At 39.6% G+C, this 19401-nt stretch overlaps 1 protein-coding gene across 2 annotated transcripts in view; it reads left to right on the top strand.

Annotated features, from left to right (window-relative positions):
- Positions 1-19401, top strand: part of CDH6 (cadherin 6) — a gene marked incomplete at its 5' end in the record, with an annotated part of 136513 nt that overhangs the window by 61049 nt on the left and 56063 nt on the right. The window lies entirely within an intron of this gene.

Raw genomic sequence — 19401 nt, forward strand, 5'->3', positions numbered from 1 at the left:
GTTTGAACGTATTCACCATAAAGCAACATGAATATCTACATTCCTGACAGTAACACAAACACACACGCACACACACCACACACAATACAATTATACTGCCCCCAAAAATCTAGATAGTATGAAAGATTGTGAACTGTCTCTTGAAAATAATTCATTTCCATTAGCCTCAGCAAGTTGAGGGAAATGTCTAAATAAGGTATATCATAGTCACAAATTTCACATGTAGAAGCTTTAGTTATTTCAAACAGATATTAGTCTTCTCTATCACTCTAGTGGAAAAGCATTAAATTGGTATTCTCTTAAAATAAAAGTATCATGGGATGTAAATGGTTTTTTTTTTCTATAAATAAAAATCCTGAAGTAAGATTCTTTTTTTTATTTTCAAAAATGACAATTCAGAACTTTATCAAAAATTCCAGAGCAAGCAAAATAAAGACTGTACCCAATTCCCTCTTTTCCCATATAGCTGAGTCTGCATTTTATAGATATTTCAGTCCATACCCATCAAAAAAAAATTCTGGGGGAAAAAAAAATCTGTACTTGGTCCTTTAATGCTGATCCTTTGCATCTTAATTAATGGTTGTCCATGACCTAGAGCACCAAGTATTGCACTTCTGGCATTATTTGCAGTTGGCTGATGTTCAATTAATTGAAATTTTTTGCTGTTGCTAAAGAAAATGTGAAATGGGGTATTTATAACCATAGAACCTGATTTTTCTTTACAGTCACCTGAAAGAAATCGGCATCAATGACAAAGCCGCAGCATCTTCTAAAGTCAGGATGTCAGAAACATTTGACTCTCAAAGGTGCTCTTAAGGTGTTTAGAAGTAGATGATAGAGACAGGTATATAGATATAGATATAGACATAGACATAGACATAGATATACTTGGGACTTGTTTTAGACTATGTATATACATATATGTATGTACAGATATTTTTCCTTCATATAAAAAAAAATGCTAATTTTACAAAATTGTTCTACTGTATAGTTTAAAAAAAAAAAGCAGTTACTTTAAAATTCATTAATCAATCATTAATAATAGACAAACATGTAAATTGACCATAACTCTGCTATGCCCACAGCCAATCAGGAGTGAGTATGCAAATTAACCTAACAAAGATCATGAGTTAATTTGCATATGCAGGCGCAGAGCTGCCAGGAGGGGTGGGACACCTGCTATGAGGGGGAGGGAGAACGGTGGAGGGAGCTACAGGCATGATGCTCTGGCCAGGAGCTAGGACTTGCAGGCTCCTGGGCAGTCAGGAGCGAAGCCAGGGGAAGGAAGGCCTATTCCTGAGTGAATATCATGCAATGAGCCTCTAGTCAAATAATAATTTCTAATTCTCCAAATAGAACTATAGCTGAGTTCATAGGACTAAATTATATTTTAGCTTAATTTTAATATCCAGAGAAACTCATTTCATAATTGGTAGGTGTGCAAATATACCAATATTTTAGGTTCTTATTTTACTAGGAAAAACACATTAGGAATTTCTATTTCCCCCACCAGCTGAAATTACAGAGTAGTAAGTGGCATGCTTAAGTTATCAAGCCTGCCTTTTACTCAGTATAAAGTTTTCCTCTTTAAAGAAAAATAACATGGAGAAGAAAAGGGTTTTCTGTTTTTTGTTTTGTAAGTAGGCTGCCTTCTGTGATATTTTGACTTAAATGTTTTATACGAAAATATTACTTGGCCCAAGGACTGCAGATTGTTGTAGGAGCTATTGGTGCACAGCATAAAATCAGCTCTTGGGAAGAAATTATAACAAAAGCAACACTGGCTAATATGTATTGCCTGCTTACATGATAATGCAGTTAGTGTTTTACATAAGGCATCATATTCACTTTCTATAACAAACCAGTGGAGACTTAACTCAACTGTCTCAACTGATGCCAGGCCCATCAGTGGAATTTCAAATAGAACACCCAAAGGAGGCCTACTCCTAAGTCATTGTCATTTCCCAGATTTGCACAGATTATAGCTCATAGAGGATTTAAGAAATTTGGCAACCAATTTCGGCAATGCAGGAATGAACTATAAGAGGAATGCTAAAGAGAATAATTTTCTCAATAATGGAAGTGAGGTCCTAATATAAGATGACAGAAGATTTGACTTTGGGTGGTGGGCACATGGTACAATATCCAGATCATGTAACATAAAAACCCGCACCTAAACCTATATGTTCGTGTTGACCAATGACACCCAAATAAATGTAATAAATAAATAAAAAGTGGGGGGAAATGATAATGGTAGTGATCTTTGATGGCATATATGCAATTTTATGTCTCCAACAGATTTCAAAATTACTTTGAATACCTGTTTTCCTGATCTTTTCATAAAGCTACTGAGATAGCAGGGCACATGCAGAAAGATTTATTTCATTTTGTTTTTCAGTAGACTATCCATTGCTTTCCGATGTTAATATTTACTAATACAGGCAATTATAGTTTACATTAATAAATGGGGAAATGGGGATTCTAAAACAGATAAAGTCAAAAAAATTGGTAGCATATTAAAATTAGAACTAAAAACTGAGCATCATGAGCATTCTATGCTTTTTTCCTATTGAAAAGTATTTTTCTGTACCTTTAAATAATCAAAAGGCCATATCCTGATCCATTTAAAAAGTAGCATCTGAACTTTCTGATTTTCTACCATGGAGTAAATGAATAGATGAAAAGTGCTTGATTCAATGACTATAGAACATGAAGCATCAATGTGATTATGTTAAACAACAATGGGCAAGGGGATTTGCTCTCCTTGTGTTCTGGTGCCCATGGTTCATAATTACACATGTCCACTGTGACAGCACCATCATGAAATTAGAAACGGAGCTTCTCTGACAACCACAGTAAAACTCGACAAAAGATGAATGTGATTATTTTTTCTGTTTCCCTTCTTCTTGCACTTATTTAAACATGTATTAATTAACTTGTTCTGGCTAGTGTGTAGTAAACATTGAACAAGGGCATTTCTTTAGTGGTATAATTAGAACTCCCTTTTAAAATGTTTTGCATGATATTTTATGCACAATTTGACTCAAGTAAACAGAGGTTCTAATTAAAGTTTTTAAATGAAGGCAATCAAAGTTGATGAAACATCCAGCAGCCCTTTCAAGCACATTGTCTTTCTGTCTAGTGCAAGTTTAATTTGATGGTCAGTTAACATTAGCCTGAATTAGTTAAGATGTCCCCACCTTCTACTTTAGTCAGTCTCTGGGAATAAACCTTTAGATGTTGCAGTACCAGCCCTGGCCAGGTTATTCCAGTTGGTTAAAGCATCATCGGGATAGGCCAAGGTTGCAGGTTCAATCTCGGGCCAGGCACATATAAGAATTAACCAATGAATGCATGAATAGTGGAACAACGAACTCTCTCTCTCTCTCTCTCTCTTTCTCTCTCTCTCTCTCTCAGTGTGTGTGTGTATGTGTGTGCACGCGTGAGTGTCTGTTTCTCTCTTCCCCTCTCCCTCAAATCAACCAATCCATAAAAGTTGCTGTACCCCTTCAAATTGTTATATAACATTTCTTCAACTACATTTCACCAGGATATTATGAGAAGCTTCTAATTTAGGTTATGAAGCCTCTTCAAATAAAGTGTTAGATAAGACACACGGAATGAATGAAACTATCCAAATACAATAGCAAGTAGGCTTTGATTATTGTTTCCCATCATAACTTGGTGAAAAGGGTTACACCTCTATAAATAGTTCTAGCCTTATGGGTGAGAATGGTCACTGTAGCTTTTCAATGTTAACAGAAAAATGTCCACAACACATTAAATATCTGGATAATTACCGCTTTTTCCATATTTCTGTCTTTGCATGGGTGGTTGTGGGGGTGGATGTGGGTGTGCATGTGTGTGTAGTGGGAAAGGTGAAGAGAGATGAAAAGGAATTCATTTTGTCTGTAATTCATTGATTGACCTGAAGTGAAAAATATTTTAAGGGAAGCTTCAAACTCCCCATCCTTAAATTATTCATACTTTTTTCCTTTTAGTGAGACTGTAATCAACTCCAAAGAGCAAAGCTTTCAATACAAGAATTGTTGGTAATTCACAAGTGATTCACTGGCCCTCAGGATCCCTGATCTCTCTAATGATTGTTTTTAATTAATGGGAATTAAAACCGATTCCTCCCAATGGCTTTCTTCAACCTCCATGCTCTGTACCGGAGCTGGCCAGAGGTGGGAGCAGAAAGTCCGTCCCTCCGGCTCTGAACTGTAGAATTGAAGCCTGCTATCCTGAGGTAGCAACCTCTTCTGCTTTTGTAAAAGTAAAAGCAACATAAAGTGTAACCCTGACTCCAGCAAGAGTCTGCCTGATGCTGGGGCTTACTTAGCAAGCCCGCTGGGCTCTCAAAACAAGCTACCTTTCCAACCTGGTGGATTTTAATTGTAGTAATAAAGGTGATACTTTGGTCTCCATCTCAAGCTCCTTTGCTTTATTTCTTAATGTCTTTGGAGTTTGGAAGAAATAGAGGAATGCTGTTTATTAGGTGCTCTACTAGGACCCAAAACTTGAAGGAAATTGAAGCCCATAGTATCAAACCGCCTGTCAACTTCTCAAGACTAATGAGTATTTACGTGCTGGGATACAAATGGGCAAACTGGCTTTATGCATGTAACCACGGTGCTGTCCTATCCCCAGGCATTAGCACACCAGTACTAATCTCACATGTGAGAAACAAAAGCTCAGAGAAGTGGATAACATAGGAAGAGAGAGAGAGAGAGACAGTCAGGCCTCAAACCCAGCTCTTCTCAGCACCACTATAGCAACATCGGCAGTCATTTTGCTTGTATTTATTCTCCATTTCCATGCCTTCCCAAACCAAACATTCAAAAGAACCGGACCTTTTCTTAATGGTGCAGGGTCATCATTATAAATATTCATGTGCTGGATTTCCTGCAGCGCTGTGCAGTATTGATATGTCCACTCTTACGAGCATTAGTCATTATCCTCATCAATTCATGTGTTTAATCATTCTTGCATTCGGTCTCTCATGCATTCATCCACACGCTCACTTATTTCACAAATGTTTATCTGGCGTCACTATGTGCAGGCACGGTTCTTGGCATAGGCACATACCACGTGGTCACTCCCCAAGGCCGGCCCCAACTCCCTCTATTCTATCTGCTGCCTGTCAGCCACCCCCTCCCACTAATGTTGGTTCTCCCGTCTCCAGCACCCCTTACCTCATCCCTCTAATTGGCTGAGGATTTAGAAACCTGATGATAGATCTGTTCAAATTTTGTCTGAAACAAAAGTAAATAGAACCTAGGTGCTATTTCCATGAGCAAAATACAAATGAGGTAGTGAATGTGTTGGTTAAAAAGGAGCCTCTCGATTAGCTGGATTTTATCCAAGTTCTGCCAGCCACTCTCCGTGCATCCTTGGGCCAAGTATCCAGTCCTTCTAAGCCTGTGCTTCTCATCTCCAAAGTGGAGCATAAGAATGATGTTCTGCCTCTCCAAGGATTGCTGTTTAAGGTTTACATGTTTATTTATAGAGCATTTATTCCATTACCTGGCACAGAGCAAACGTCTGTTTGCAGTTCTTATTTTGCTCATATGCTTTGTGATGACTATTTTTACCTCTCGGAGACCTGTATTGCTGCTATATTTTTAGGGAGTTGTGAGGACTCAATTCTAAGGTCACAGCTATATTGAGCACTTATCGTGAGCAGCAGCCTGGCCTGTGACTCCTCAGGGTGGGTGGGGAGTGAGAACTCCACAGTCTGATGTCAGGGCTAGGATCTGGCTTCATTACACACTCATTACGTGTGTTGACCTTGGACAAGTTTCTCTCTCCTAGCTTTAGTTTCTCATCTGCAGATATTTTAAGAATATTGCCCTCCTCCCGGGACTGCCATGAGAATTCAGTGAAAACATGTTTGTGATGTGATTAGCACAGAGCTAGCACCTAATGAGTGCAGGGCTGGAATACAGCAAAATTAACTCATTATTATTTATGAGTTGGACTCCACGTCATTGGTAAGAGGCTTAGACATCACATCAGCAAAAGTAACTACTCCTCATAACACTGTACTGGACACAAGTATGAGCCTTTAGAAATCACCTGCGACATGCCAAGTTTCACAATGACTTAATGGTAAGCCCGGCCATGGGACTCATTTTGCAAGTTAATGAAGGTAAATCTATTTGAACTCCTCACACCCAGTGAGGCGTCCTTGTCCCCTGCTGACCCAGGCAGAGGCCCACCCACCCACTAACCTCACCCCTACTCCTCCCCCTACCCCTACCCCCTGCCAGTACTCTCAGGCTACCCTTTCCTCCATCTATTTAAGGAAAAACAAACTCATAGAAACCATTCACACTGGTGTGGCAAGTGGGTTTGAACAACTTACAGGCTTGCTCAGGCTTCTTTGTCTTCAATGGCAATATGTCCAAGAGGATCACCGTAGCTGCCTGCCGGAGATCCCAGCTTACAAACAGGGTGTAATAGGAAGCCAAGTCTTTCATACATTTTTGCAACTTAGATCTACAGTTTGCTACCAAAATATTTGAAATGCATGCATTTCATATGCATGAAATGCATGAAATTAAAGGTATAAAATGCTTTCTCTTCTCCTGGGGTCTCATAAGTAAATTTTTTAGGAAAAGACAGCATCCACAAAACCAGAGGTCCCCAGGAGCCAGGCAGTGCAGACAAAGGAATGAAGCAGTGAAAGTGAGGTGACAAATAGCAAATAAACGGGGGTGGGGGGGATCAATAAGGTCTGTGGGGAAGGGCCTGCACTGCTTCTAATGGCAGCTCCCTCCGCTCCTCAAATAAAAATGTCACCAGACCTTCTGAGGTTGCAAGTTAATCCAGAAATGGGCATCTTTAGCTTTCAGAATTAGTGACTGGCTGAATTTCTTAGCTATAAGAGGCCAAACAAGAAATGCACAAGAGGCAAACTAGTCTTAGGACAGCCAATGCATGTCCTCTCCATTCTGTGACAGTTTAGGTAGTTGTGGCCATCTTAACAGCTAACATCGCACATGAGTTTATTCATTTTATCCTTCTAATCAACCTGTAAGATGGATAGTGTTAGAATCATCCCATCCTATACAATAAAGAGGTAATATGCAAATTGACCCTCATGCCCTTGCACAAGATAGCCGCCCCCCATGTGGTCAAATATGGCCACTACAAGCTGGCCAGCAGGGGAGGGTAGTTGGGGGTGATCAGGCCAGCAGGGGAGGGCAACTAGGGATGACCAGACTGGCAGGGAAGGGCAGTTGGGGGTGACTGGGTCAGCAGGGTAGTTAGGGGCAACCAGGCCTGTAGGGGAAGGCAGTTAGAGGCAATTGGGCCAGCAGGGGAGGGCAGTTGGGGACGATTGGGCCAGCAGGGGAGCAGTTAGGTATTGATCAGACTGCAAGGGAGTCATTAGGGGGTGATCAGGCTGGTAGGCAGGCAAGCTGCTGGGAGTCAGGAGTACCAGTTTGTGAGAGGGATGTCCGACTGCCAGTTTAGGCTCAATCCCACAGGCAGATACCTCCTGAGGGGTCCCATACTGGAGAGAGTGAAGGCTAGGCTGAGAGATACCCCCTCCCCAGTGCACAAATTTCGTGCACCAAGCTTCTAGTTTACAGAAAAGAAATTGACACATACATTGGTCCCCTGCTTGTCCAGCCAGGGTTGGACAGGATTGAGCTTCTAATCCAGGATTGACTTTCATAAGCCAGAGTCTGTTCTTAACCATATTCTAATCCCTCCTCTCATGATAAAGAGTTTGGGCATTTCCCCTCATGTGGAAAAAGAACCTTGTTTTATCCTCTGATTCAAGTTTTTGTCCCAAGTGAATATTTCAAATCAACCAATATGCCTTGAGCTTCAGCTACATATGAAATACCATTTTATGTGCTGCATCACATTTGACTTTATCTTCATTAATGCAATGTGTGGAAGATGATTTTAGAATGAGGGTAATACCATTGAATAGCATCATTTGGAAGCACATCAGTTTGCAAACAGATTCACAAATTATCCACAAATATAAACATTTACAAAAAATATATATCAGGCATCACTTGATGGTTGTTGCCATAATGATTCACTGGCACCAGAGAAATGCTACGTGATGAGCGATGCCAAATTGACACATTTCAGTGGAGTTCATTACACACACGAAACGGAACCAATTTTCCTCAACAGTGACTTTGACGTTTACAGATGAATGAAATGGAGACTTCATGTGAAATCTCTACCAAAAATTGTAAATTGGTTCTATCCTTATGTCACTACTTCTAGATGATCAGCACGTTCTGCAGACTTATTTTTATTTATACCAGGTGGCAACCTATTCAAGACAAAGTTTCTTAGGTGGTCAGAAAATTTATCTTGAACTCACTTAATTGGCTGTAAAATTTTTCTTTCAGAATAAAGAACATACATTTTTTTAAAATTTATTTTAGGTAGACATGTCCCTTTGGTTTCACTCTGTTTAATTTGTTCTGATATCACAGTCCTGTTTCTCTCATTTGCTAGGTCTCAGTGGAATAAATACCATCCTCACCCCATTGCACCCAAAGACAGTGTGGGAATGGAGGGATTTCATGCTGAGTTGGAATACAATAGGGTCAGGAGAAATGCTACATAGATGGAAATAGCAAGCTGTTTTCTACTTCATTAATGAGGCAATATGGTAAAATATACCAGAACTTAATATGGGATTTACGATACATATGCTAAAAGCATTGCTAATGGGTTGTGCCATTGAGTTAGAATGACTTATGTGTAGACAATATTTTCAGAATGTTTTCTGTGAGCATATTATGCTATAATATTTACATACAACATTACTTATTTGAAGAAATAATTTCATAACAGATTTTAAAACATTCTCTATGGTAAGTGGTTAAAGTACATCAATAATGTTGCTTTATTGAATATTTACTCTTCTTTCAATACCAAAGTTAAGGCTCTGCACACCAAAGAACGAATGTGTTTGGTTTAATTTGTACGCCCAGATAGCATTATAATAATATCGCACTGATTAGAATTAATCAAGAACATCAGAACAAATGCAAGTGAAGTCTGAATTCAACAACTTTAAAGTAATTATAGCTTTGAAATCTGTTTAATATTTACTTATTTGTTTGCCTATAAATATAGAATCGCTATCTCAAAACTAGATAATACAGTGAGTCATTCAGACTGTTATCAAACATAAGTCGCTAGGGAAGCAATTCAATCAATAGAGAAGTTTTCTAATTAACGTAATAATTATTTGCAAATAAAAGATGATTCCACAGTACTTTAGGGAACTTGAAGACATTGTAGTGTATCTTCTCATTTTATTTATCTCTATGAAATATTTTTGCATTATTAATTTCCAAAAATCTAGGGGAAAAGCTTTTGCTAATCAAAGAAAAACTTCAGCCCAGCTTCTGCATTAACTAGCACATATTCTAAATTAGTAGAACCTGAATTAATGAGGCCCAGTCTCCTCTTAAGTGGAATGCATTAAATAAAAGTTGTATTTGACTATATACTCCTATGAAGATTGAAGTACAATATATATGCATATTGACTGTCAGGCAAATAAATTTTCAAAGTGTGAGCCTTGCCTGCTACCCATAAATATCCTAATTACCTTCTACGTGTCACTAAAAAAAAGGCTTTTGCAAAGATTTTAACTAGTTTTCTGGATTAACCACTTTGCACATCAAATTTGAGAAAATACAAATAATAGCCTAGAAGAAATAGAAAGTAAAAAAAAAAAAATAAACAGATCCAAGTGGCCTATTAAGTAGTCTTTTAGCCCATTGCTAAACTGTCATCAGGTTGTCTCTGGGCAGTTTGAACCCTATTTTTATAGTTTTTGTTATTTCTAACTGCTTTGCTCTTAATACCATGAGGGGGTGGAGACAAAAAGTACAATACCTACTTTGTTTGGCATTCTTTCCTCTTCCACTATCTAACCTTTCCCGACGGAGTAACCCGGTCTGCTATTTTTAAGTTGGGTGTCTATATGTGCCCTCATGTCTTTGTCCTCTTGGTTTACTCCTTGGCATCTTTAAAAGAGTGAGCCCATCTGATTGCTATTTACCACGTGGTTCCACTGTCTTTTGACTGCTCAACAGTTAGCAGCTTTCCTGTATTTCTAGAAGTCGGCTTCTTCTGTTGAAACTTACAGTCACTCAGCACCTTAAGCATTCTGTTTGGGGTTTTTGTTTTGTTTTTTCCCCATTCTAAGGTCATCCCTTACAGTACACTTTTTTTGTTTTACATTCCATGCTTTTAGATTAAGTAAAATCTAACATTTACATATCAATCATTTTAACGATATCAGATTTTTATCCGATTCAACATTAGAATAATGTCAACCTGTTAATTTTAGGAAGTGTTTGCCCAGTACCATTTCACCAGGACATAATGACAAAGTGAAGCTAGCTCTGAATAAAGATGGTTGTGAAAACCATAACATGGCAAAACAGAAAGGGAAAAGAACACAGAGATTCTATAAATGAGTCCGTCCTCCAGCAAACTTTCCTTTTTGCTTGCATTCTTCTGCATGCGGGCACAGAGCTTCTGCCTTCTCTGTTTTCACACCATCCCTGTAAAGTCCTCAATTGAAGTCCACACAAGGAAAACTGTCAGCAAGTGGACTAATTCTAATTTTAAAAGTGCTTCCATTCTTTAGTTGTAAAATAATTTGACTTGCTTGAAAAGTAAAAATAAAAAACTAAGCCTCCAGGGAAATTATTCCATCTTTTGCAGACATCTGCATTGTGCTGTAGGTGGAATCCATATATGCTATGCAAATAACAGTAATGATGACAATAGGAATAATAATAGCAACAGCTAATGCTTATTAATACCTTACTATGTGCTTTGCCTATAATCACTTATTTAATCTTCACAAATCCGATGAGGTAGTTACTGTAATTATCCCCACTTACAGCAGAAGAAACTAAGGTACATGAGATTAAGCAATTTTTCCAAGTTCAGAGAAACAAATAGGCAGAGTGTGGATTTAAACCCAGGCAGTCTGGCCCCAGCATTGATAATCTCAACCACTGTGCAATCCTGCCGATTAAGGAGTATTAAGTGAGAATTGTGAAGTTATATACTCAACCGTTTAAAATTTGTTGGGTATTTTTTTAACCATAGACTTTCCCAGGGAAACATATCCTTCTAAAAAGCTAACACCAAATATGAGTGGACCGTGCTAATTTTAGTAATTTTGCATATGCAGTTTTTAACACAGACACACCCTGCCAAAGCTGATCCAAAAAGAGGTGGGATATAGCCAAACTAGATGTCCTAGCTCTAGCACACTTAGCAACACTGCTTAAATCTGCACCACTTTAAAAGCTCATTACCAACTAAGCAAAAAAAAAAAAAAATATATATATATATATATATATATATATATATATATATATATATATATATATATATGAAATACTTGACATTTTGGAATCTGTGATATTAAAAAGAACTAATATTTAATATTCAAGTGGCAACAGCTTGTAGAGTTTGCACACAACACCCACGGGGATAGATTTTGCTTTAAAATGGCCTTTAGGAGTCTGCCCTTTCAACAGCTGACACCTCCATTCTCTGTACCCCTCTTTCCTGCCAGCACCAAGAGGCACTGGGAGTGCCGCTGCAACCGGGATTTGTCTATGCAAATAATGAGGAATGTGGGAAATTAAGAAACCACTGACACAACCTCAGCTCCATCTCTACTGTTAATGAATCAATAGATGTCTCTCCAGATCAAAGGCGTTTCTCCAGATGCTCTCTCAGTCTCCCTTATTCACCATCCACACGAGGAGAGAAGAGTCCTTGTTGCCTAATTGAGTACCAGTCATTCCACACCTGTACCAAGGCCTCCTACCGACAAGTATTCCGTTGCCTGGCGTTTTTCCAGGGTGACTAATTGTCACAGTACTAATTTACTCACCTGTGGAATCTTCAACTTCCCCAGCCTGCTGTCAGGAAGATGTAGAATAATGGAATAAAGGTTTTAAAATGCTGAACCCTATGAAATATTATACTTATATTCTAACAGAAAGCTTTCATTAGGCATTAAGTGGCTATGATTACTTGTTGTTGAGTGGGGGAAAAACTGGTCACATATACATTTACCTGGTCAAATAATAGGAGAAAAGTGAACAAATTTTTTCTGACAAAGAGAGAAAAAAAATACTGACCAGGTTACCTAAAACGTTTATTTACCTGCATTTTATTTAGAGTGAGTGTACTCTAAAGTTAGACAGAGATAAGCCGAGAAAGGATGATGGCCAGGTACAGAAGGTCACCAGGCGAGAAATCCCCAGCTGCCTAGCAATGAGTAATTGTAGGGTAGAACCTCATACCCAAGGTGGCCTTTCCTCCCCTATCCTATCACTGGTCAGGTAGTTTGGATGCCCTGACCTTTCCTCCCTAAAGAGAGAACATCTAGGACTCATTTGTATTTCAGCTCCAGGCTCAGAGAATCAGCAAAAACAGACACATGATGCCAAGGTTGATCTCAGGACCAGCTGCAATCGATAGTGACCCCTACCCTGGCCCCGACCAATCAGTCAGTGGAGACTCAGATCCTCAAAGGACACACCTGGAAAGCTGCTGAATATTCTATTGAGATATTCACCTGGGACCTCCCCTAAAATCTCTGCTCTTAAAACCCTTAGGAGGGAGGACCCAGAGCTCTCCTCCCCGGGAGCACACACCTCTTCTCCCCGTATCTTCCCCTTCCCCTCTGCCTCCCCCTGAGCATGTCAACTTTACCTTCCTCACATCTAAGCTCTAAGGACCCTTCCTTTGCCTCTATAACTTGTTTCCTAAGCCTATTTCATCTACAGATTACTCTTCTACCTCTGTGATTGTCCAAACAAATGTGCTCTTACAGTTTGGGTCTTGGCTCTGAATTCCTTCATAGCCAGAACTCGAGAACCGAGGTTGCTGAACACAGCTCTGGTCTGACCCCACCAATCTAACACCTGGTATGGTTCCTGCCACCACCAACAGTCCCTGGTTCATTGCTATTAGGTTCCACTTTATAAAGCACTTTATTTTTTGTTAATATTATTTATGAAAATATTTTCCTATATCAAATAGTAAGGTGAAGGAGTAATTTGTTATATTTTTTTTTTCAAGAAATGTGGGAAAGTTTAGGAAGGAGATATAGGCAGGTGTTACTTTAATTTAAAAAATTGTAAACCAATTTGTGACAGTTTTGCCAAACAATCTGGCCCAATAATTTTTTTTTAATTTTAAATACATTTTTATTGATTTAAGAGAGGAAGGGAGAGGGACAGAGAGATAAAAACATCAATGATGAGAGAGAATCACCGATCAGCTACCTCCTGCACACCCCACACTGGGGATCAAGCCTGTAACCCGAGCTTGTATCCTGAATGGGGATGGAATTGCTTGGCCTAGAAAAGCAGCAAGACCACACAAGTGATGCAGTGACTGCCTCAGGACCAGCTACATTGACTAATGACACCCAGTCCTGGCACCAACCAATCAGTGGAGACCAGGCCTCTAAAAAAGCACACCTGGAAAACTCATGCATATTCCATTGAGTCCCTCCCCTGAGACCTCCCCTAAGATTTCTACTTACAAGGGAGAGATGAATGTGCTCAGGATGAAGGACCCAGCACACTCTCTCCCCCAGGGGAACATGCCCGCACCATTCCCTTCCCCACTTCTTTCCCTGAAGCCTTAGGGACCCCACAAGGCTTGAAACTAGGGGAGCAATGGACAGCAGCAGCCCATCCAGGCTAATCCCCTAACCTTCTCCAAGGCCCCCTTTGCTCTGACTTCTCAGTGAGCCAAAGCAGTTCAGGCTAGGCTCTCCAGTTACTTCTTCTATGCACCTTTGTTACTTCACTGTCTTAAGTATATTTTTTCTGTGGCAAATAAATACTTACTTTGCTGCACTTTGTCTCTTGATTGAAATCTTTCCTTCAAGAAGATAATAACTGAGATCTCAATGCTTTGTTGGTAACATATTTGGTGCCACTATCCAGATTGTTCTTACTGTGACTCAGACTGTTTCATCACTTGTAAACCAGTCATTCTCGCCAGCTTGTCTTGAAAGACATGACTCAACTGTGTCCTCTTTCCTCCCTGCATCGTCTCCTCTGGCCATGGGATCTCTCTCTCTCTCTCTCTCTCTCTCTGGTTTACCACACTGTGTGGGCACAGGATGAGCATTTAAAAGCCATTAGAACATTCACTGCTAGAAAATTCCTGTGACAGGATGAGTTGGTCATGGACCAGGAATAGGCACCCCGCTGACTACCAGACAATGTCCATGCACCCAGGGACACTGTAAAATCACACAAAGCCCTTCCCCATGGCTTCTCCCTGTCAGGTTACAGGCTACTAGCTCTAACGAGAGAGAGAGAGAGAGAGAGAGAGAGAGAGAGAGAGAGAGAGAGAGAGAGAGAGAGAGAGATCTTGCCCTTTGGCTAAAAAGATGTTCTTTTCTTCCCTTTCTCTTTCTTCCTTTGTGTCTGGAGTTAAATTCAAGCTGACCCTCTTTGAGTTTTTTTTTTAAATCCTCAAGATACATCTAAAGATTAAGGATTGAGAAGAACCTAGGCTATAGATAAGGGTCAAGATAACTAAGGACAGGAAAAAAATGGATGGCTGGCTTTTAACTTTGGCTTCTCAATCGGAACTTTTGAGGGCCTGAATAAAACCTTTTACCACATAAATGAGGGCTGAACTTGTTCTCTCTGAAGATGAGGGACACATCCTCTCTCCAGCACAAATTGCAGGCATCCTTAGGTGACTAAGAATCTCTGTGGAGGTGTCAGAGGTTATACCTCATGACATGCAAGAGCCCCATAGGGAATCCCAACTCAACTGTAATTAATTATTTGACTCAACCAGTGAGTGCCCATAAACGTTGGTTACCTAGCACTCCAAGTCTTCAAAGCTCTTACAAAGCCGGGGAGAGAAACTGAGGCACATAAGAGGGTTTGAGATGACTGTGGGGATAAAAGTCCCAATGGGTTTGCAAAGGAATTTAATTTACTGTAATTGTTAAGAGAACATGATCCTCGCTTTTCTAACTTATTCTAATTAACCTACCTACTGGTTTCGGGGAGCAAAACCACAAAATTACTAAATGGAGTATGCTGGGGAAACTCCTGCAGGAGGTCTGTTTTGTTGTAGAGAGCTATGTCACCTATTGTAGAGAAGGGTCATAGAAAACTGAAATGGGACCAAAGAGGGCCCCAGAGCAGAAGGTGGCAACTTTTTCTGTATACTGAGTGTCTCCAGTGGGTCCCCCACCTTTTCTTTTTCTTTTTTTTAATATATTTTATTGATTTTTTACAGAGAAAAGGAAAGCGGGATAGAGAGCTAGAAATGTCGATGAGAGAGAAACATCGACCAGCTGCCTCTTGCACACCCCCTACCGGGGATGTGCCCGCAACCAATGTACATGCCCTTGACCGGAATCGAACCTGGGACCTTTCAGTCCGCAGACCGACGCTCTACCACTGAGCCAAACCGGTTTCGGCACCCCCACGTTTTCTGAGAATTTCAGAAATCAATGAAAAGACAACGAGGAGTCAGCTCCTTGTCCCTGATGTCAGGCACTGCCCTGCTAGGCTTCCTTATGCATGTTGAGGAATGGGAAAGATAAGAGATGCACTGGCAAGCTCATATGCTCAAGACTAGGGTGTATCCAAACCACAGCAGCAAGGAGTCTGAGAAGAAAAAGATCCCATCGTGAGTCTAGGGACTCAGTCTCTCGCACAGGACTGGGGACAGGTTGGCTGAGTCTGGAAACCTGGGCACGAAGCAGGGGGCACTGTCCTTCGAGCCCACTATTGGCAGGGGATGTATAATGGGGATGCCTGTTTCTCCCATACTCTTCTCCACTCTCTGCCACGTGGGAAACCAACCCTCCATTCCTCAGGACTCCCCTAGAATGCATCCTCAAGCACTGGTCAACAATGTGACTCCCAGCCCTTAAAGAAAAGGAGATTAGTCTTATTTTGCAATACAGCATGGCCCCAATACAAACTGGGGAACCAGGAGGCCTGGCCGGAGAATGGAAACCTTAATAAAACACCATTCTCCAGATAGATCTTTTCTGCCATCATCAGGGAAAATGGGCTAAATCCACATCTTTATGGCCTTAAAGAACAATCCAGCCCTTTGTAAGATTTGCGGCTAGACCACTTTTGCTAGTCCCAGGGAAATAGACAGAGGTCCCATATACCCAAGTCTCTCTTGTTCTAAGGGATTACCCTAAGCAATGTACTACCTGTAAACTACATCTCTGTAATTGCTGCAGAACCTGGAAGAAAAGTATATCCAGATGGTGAAAAAAATAAAGAAGTATTCAAAAAAAATAGGTGAATAAAATTGTCAGTTCTTTGCCTGGGTGGCAACCCAGTTCTTGAGATATTAGAAAACCCACTCTCCTGGTTTTACAAATGAAATCTTCACAGGGCCCAAGGTGTGGCTCCAATAACAATTCAAAGGCCACCAAATCTTATCGGCACCATTTTTTTTTAAATGCAAGTTTCTAAGAGGTAATTCTTATTTAAAGAAAAAAAAAACTTATTTGAGCAACAAATTAACTTTTTTAACTGGTAAACACTGATTGCTGGACAAGCCTTAAGTTCATCTACTTTTGGCCATTTATTACTAAAAAAGATAGAAAATAGCTTTAGAGCTGTCAATAAGTGTCTTATACTTTGTTAGACACATCTCTTAAAGATATGAGTGTTGGCCAATAAAAGAGCTCCTATTTCTAGAAGCCATAAAATATCTTTGCTAATCTAAACCATGCTAATTGCTTACTTTCAGTTGTCACTAAAAAAAAATAACTTTTCTAAAAGTTAAGAATTCAAATTAAATTGAAAAGAAACTGTATGGTTTAAAAATAGAAGTTATAAAATATGGCAATGGGTTTTGAAGGCCAAGTATTGAAAATGAGTTGTTCTCCAGGGGTCTTCAAACTACGGCCCGGGGGCCACATGCAGCCCCCAGGGGAGTCTGATCCTGCCCGCCAGGTTTTTTGGGCAGTGAGCGCAGCCAAGGTGTTACAGTAGGGATTAGTAGTTCATATAGTCCGGCCCTCCAGCTCTCTGAGGGACCGTGATCTGGCCCCCACTATAAAAAGTTTGAGGACCCCTGTCTAGACTATCAAACCGCAGAGAGAAGGTGGGATGGGGGATGCAGGGGGTGAGAGTGGGTAAGAAATCAACCAAAGGACTTGTATGCATACATATGAACATAACCAATGGACACGGTCACTAGGCGGGTGAGGGCATGTGCTGGGGATGGGGTTAGCTGGAGAGAGGTCAATGGGGGAAAGAGGAGACATATGTACAATAATACTTTAAACAATAATTTTAAAAAAAAGAAAAAGTTGTTCTAAAGCTGGTTATTTCTAAATGGGTAAAAAGATTTATGATCACACCTCCTTCTTTAAAGTTGTCAAAAGTAAATGAAAAATATTTTGTTGCTTTTCTACAGAAATTAGTAATTTGGATGATTTTGAGTATGTGTATGGTCTTTATGTGATATGTGCTCATCTATATTATATGTGGTGTATTTTCTGTCTCCAGATGGCATAACGAAGGTATAATATTTATTGGTCTAAACAAATGAAATATTTATATAGATTAATTAGGATCCTGTGTTCTGGAAAAAATGTTTAATGTTAAAACCAGTTTAAGTTGTATTACCATCTTTTAAAATCATTATTATAAAATATGTATTTGTTTTTCCTGAGTTTATTTTTAAAATGTATTTTATAATCTTTTGATTGGTTGTTTGACAGCCTTCCCAAAGTTTAAATTTTAAGAAACATTTTTTTACCTGAGAAATGACTTTGAGTTATTCCAATGGGCCCCTAGAATGCTTCAAAAATCAGTTCTCTCTCCTTATAAAATAAGAGAAGTTTTTGAGCTAATTAGGGCTATTTAGTAAGCTTAAAATTACATGGGAAGCTTTGCTATATTCAATAACAATAATAACAGTAATAATAACTATGTTCTACTTATTTACTTATATTCTTATTAAAGTGAATGTCCTAAAATTTTCAGCCTGCCTTAAGAAGGAACTTGCAAAATTCAAAGCCAAGTTCAAACAAAAAAAACTCTCAGGTGTCCTGTCAGTGACACCGAGCAAGCTCAGAGGGATGGCTCCTTGTGGAGGCATCCAGGAGTAGTATTCCATGTGTTTGCGGTCCATACATTGGAAACCTATGAATTGTTTTCAGTGCTCAGTGCACACGTGTAGTATTTTTAAATCTTACATATTATTTGTTCTTTATATATTGAAATGTATATAAAACCTAAAAATGTGTGTTTTGAGTCATTTCGCAGTAATTATTATTTACCAAGAAATTGCTATCTTGACGAGTTATATCTTACAAAGAAAAAACAAAGTTCTTTATCAGTTGCATAATATTCAGGTCTATAACCATATCCTTTTAATTTTGTTATTTACAGACAGTTGTTGTTTTGCTCTGATGTATTTGCAAATATGTTATTTATATCCTTGGAAAGGTTCATGAAAGGGACTCTGATTTACTCTAAATTCCAGGTTTCTAAACATGTAATATCTTTAAACTAGATGAAGATTTATAGAACGCTAAGAAATAACTGGATTCATAAAAACACTGGCAAATAATCAGGATAAACAAAAATTGGTTATGTGGGTCTGAATAAACTGAGAATAATTATAACTCTATTATTTTGTTCGAAATACTGCTGATTTTAAAATCTCTTGTTTTCCATATATAACAAAACTTGTTTTTACATATATATTTTTATTAATATATAAACACATTGTTTGGTTGCCTCCTGCATGCACCCTGACTAGGGCCTGGCTGGGGAGGAGCCTGTGACCAAGGTATGTGCCCTTGGCCAGAATGGAACCTGGGACCCTTTGGTGTGCAGGTTTATGCTCTATCTACTGAGCCAAACTGGCTAGGACTGAAGATTGATTTTAAAGCCAAAAAGTTAACTAGTCCTCAGTAGTATTTCAGTTCCAGACCCAGAAGAGTGGCAAGATCAGAAAAGTGTCTCTGTGGCTGCCTCAGGACCAACTGCAATGACTAATGCCCCCTGCTCTGGCACCAGCCAATCAATCAGTGGAGACCACAACCCTGAAAAAGCACACTTAGAAAGCTGATAAAATTTTTATTGAGCCCCTTCCTTTAGAGTGCCCCTAAGATTCCACCTGCAAGAGAGAGATGAGTATGCTCAGGATGAAGGACCCAGCACACTCTCCCCGAGAGGAACATGCCTGCACCATTCCCTTCCCCACTTCTTTCTTCGAAGGGACCCCACAAGACTTGTAACTAGAGGAGCAATGGGCAGCGGTAGCTCAGACCGGGCTAACCCTTTAAACCTGTCTCCCAGGCCCTCTTTGCTCTGACTTCTCAGTGAGCCA

This window comes from Pipistrellus hanaki, assembly GCF_964339955.1.
Source record: "Pipistrellus hanaki genome assembly, chromosome: 4".
Taxonomy (NCBI): domain Eukaryota; kingdom Metazoa; phylum Chordata; class Mammalia; order Chiroptera; family Vespertilionidae; genus Pipistrellus; species Pipistrellus hanaki.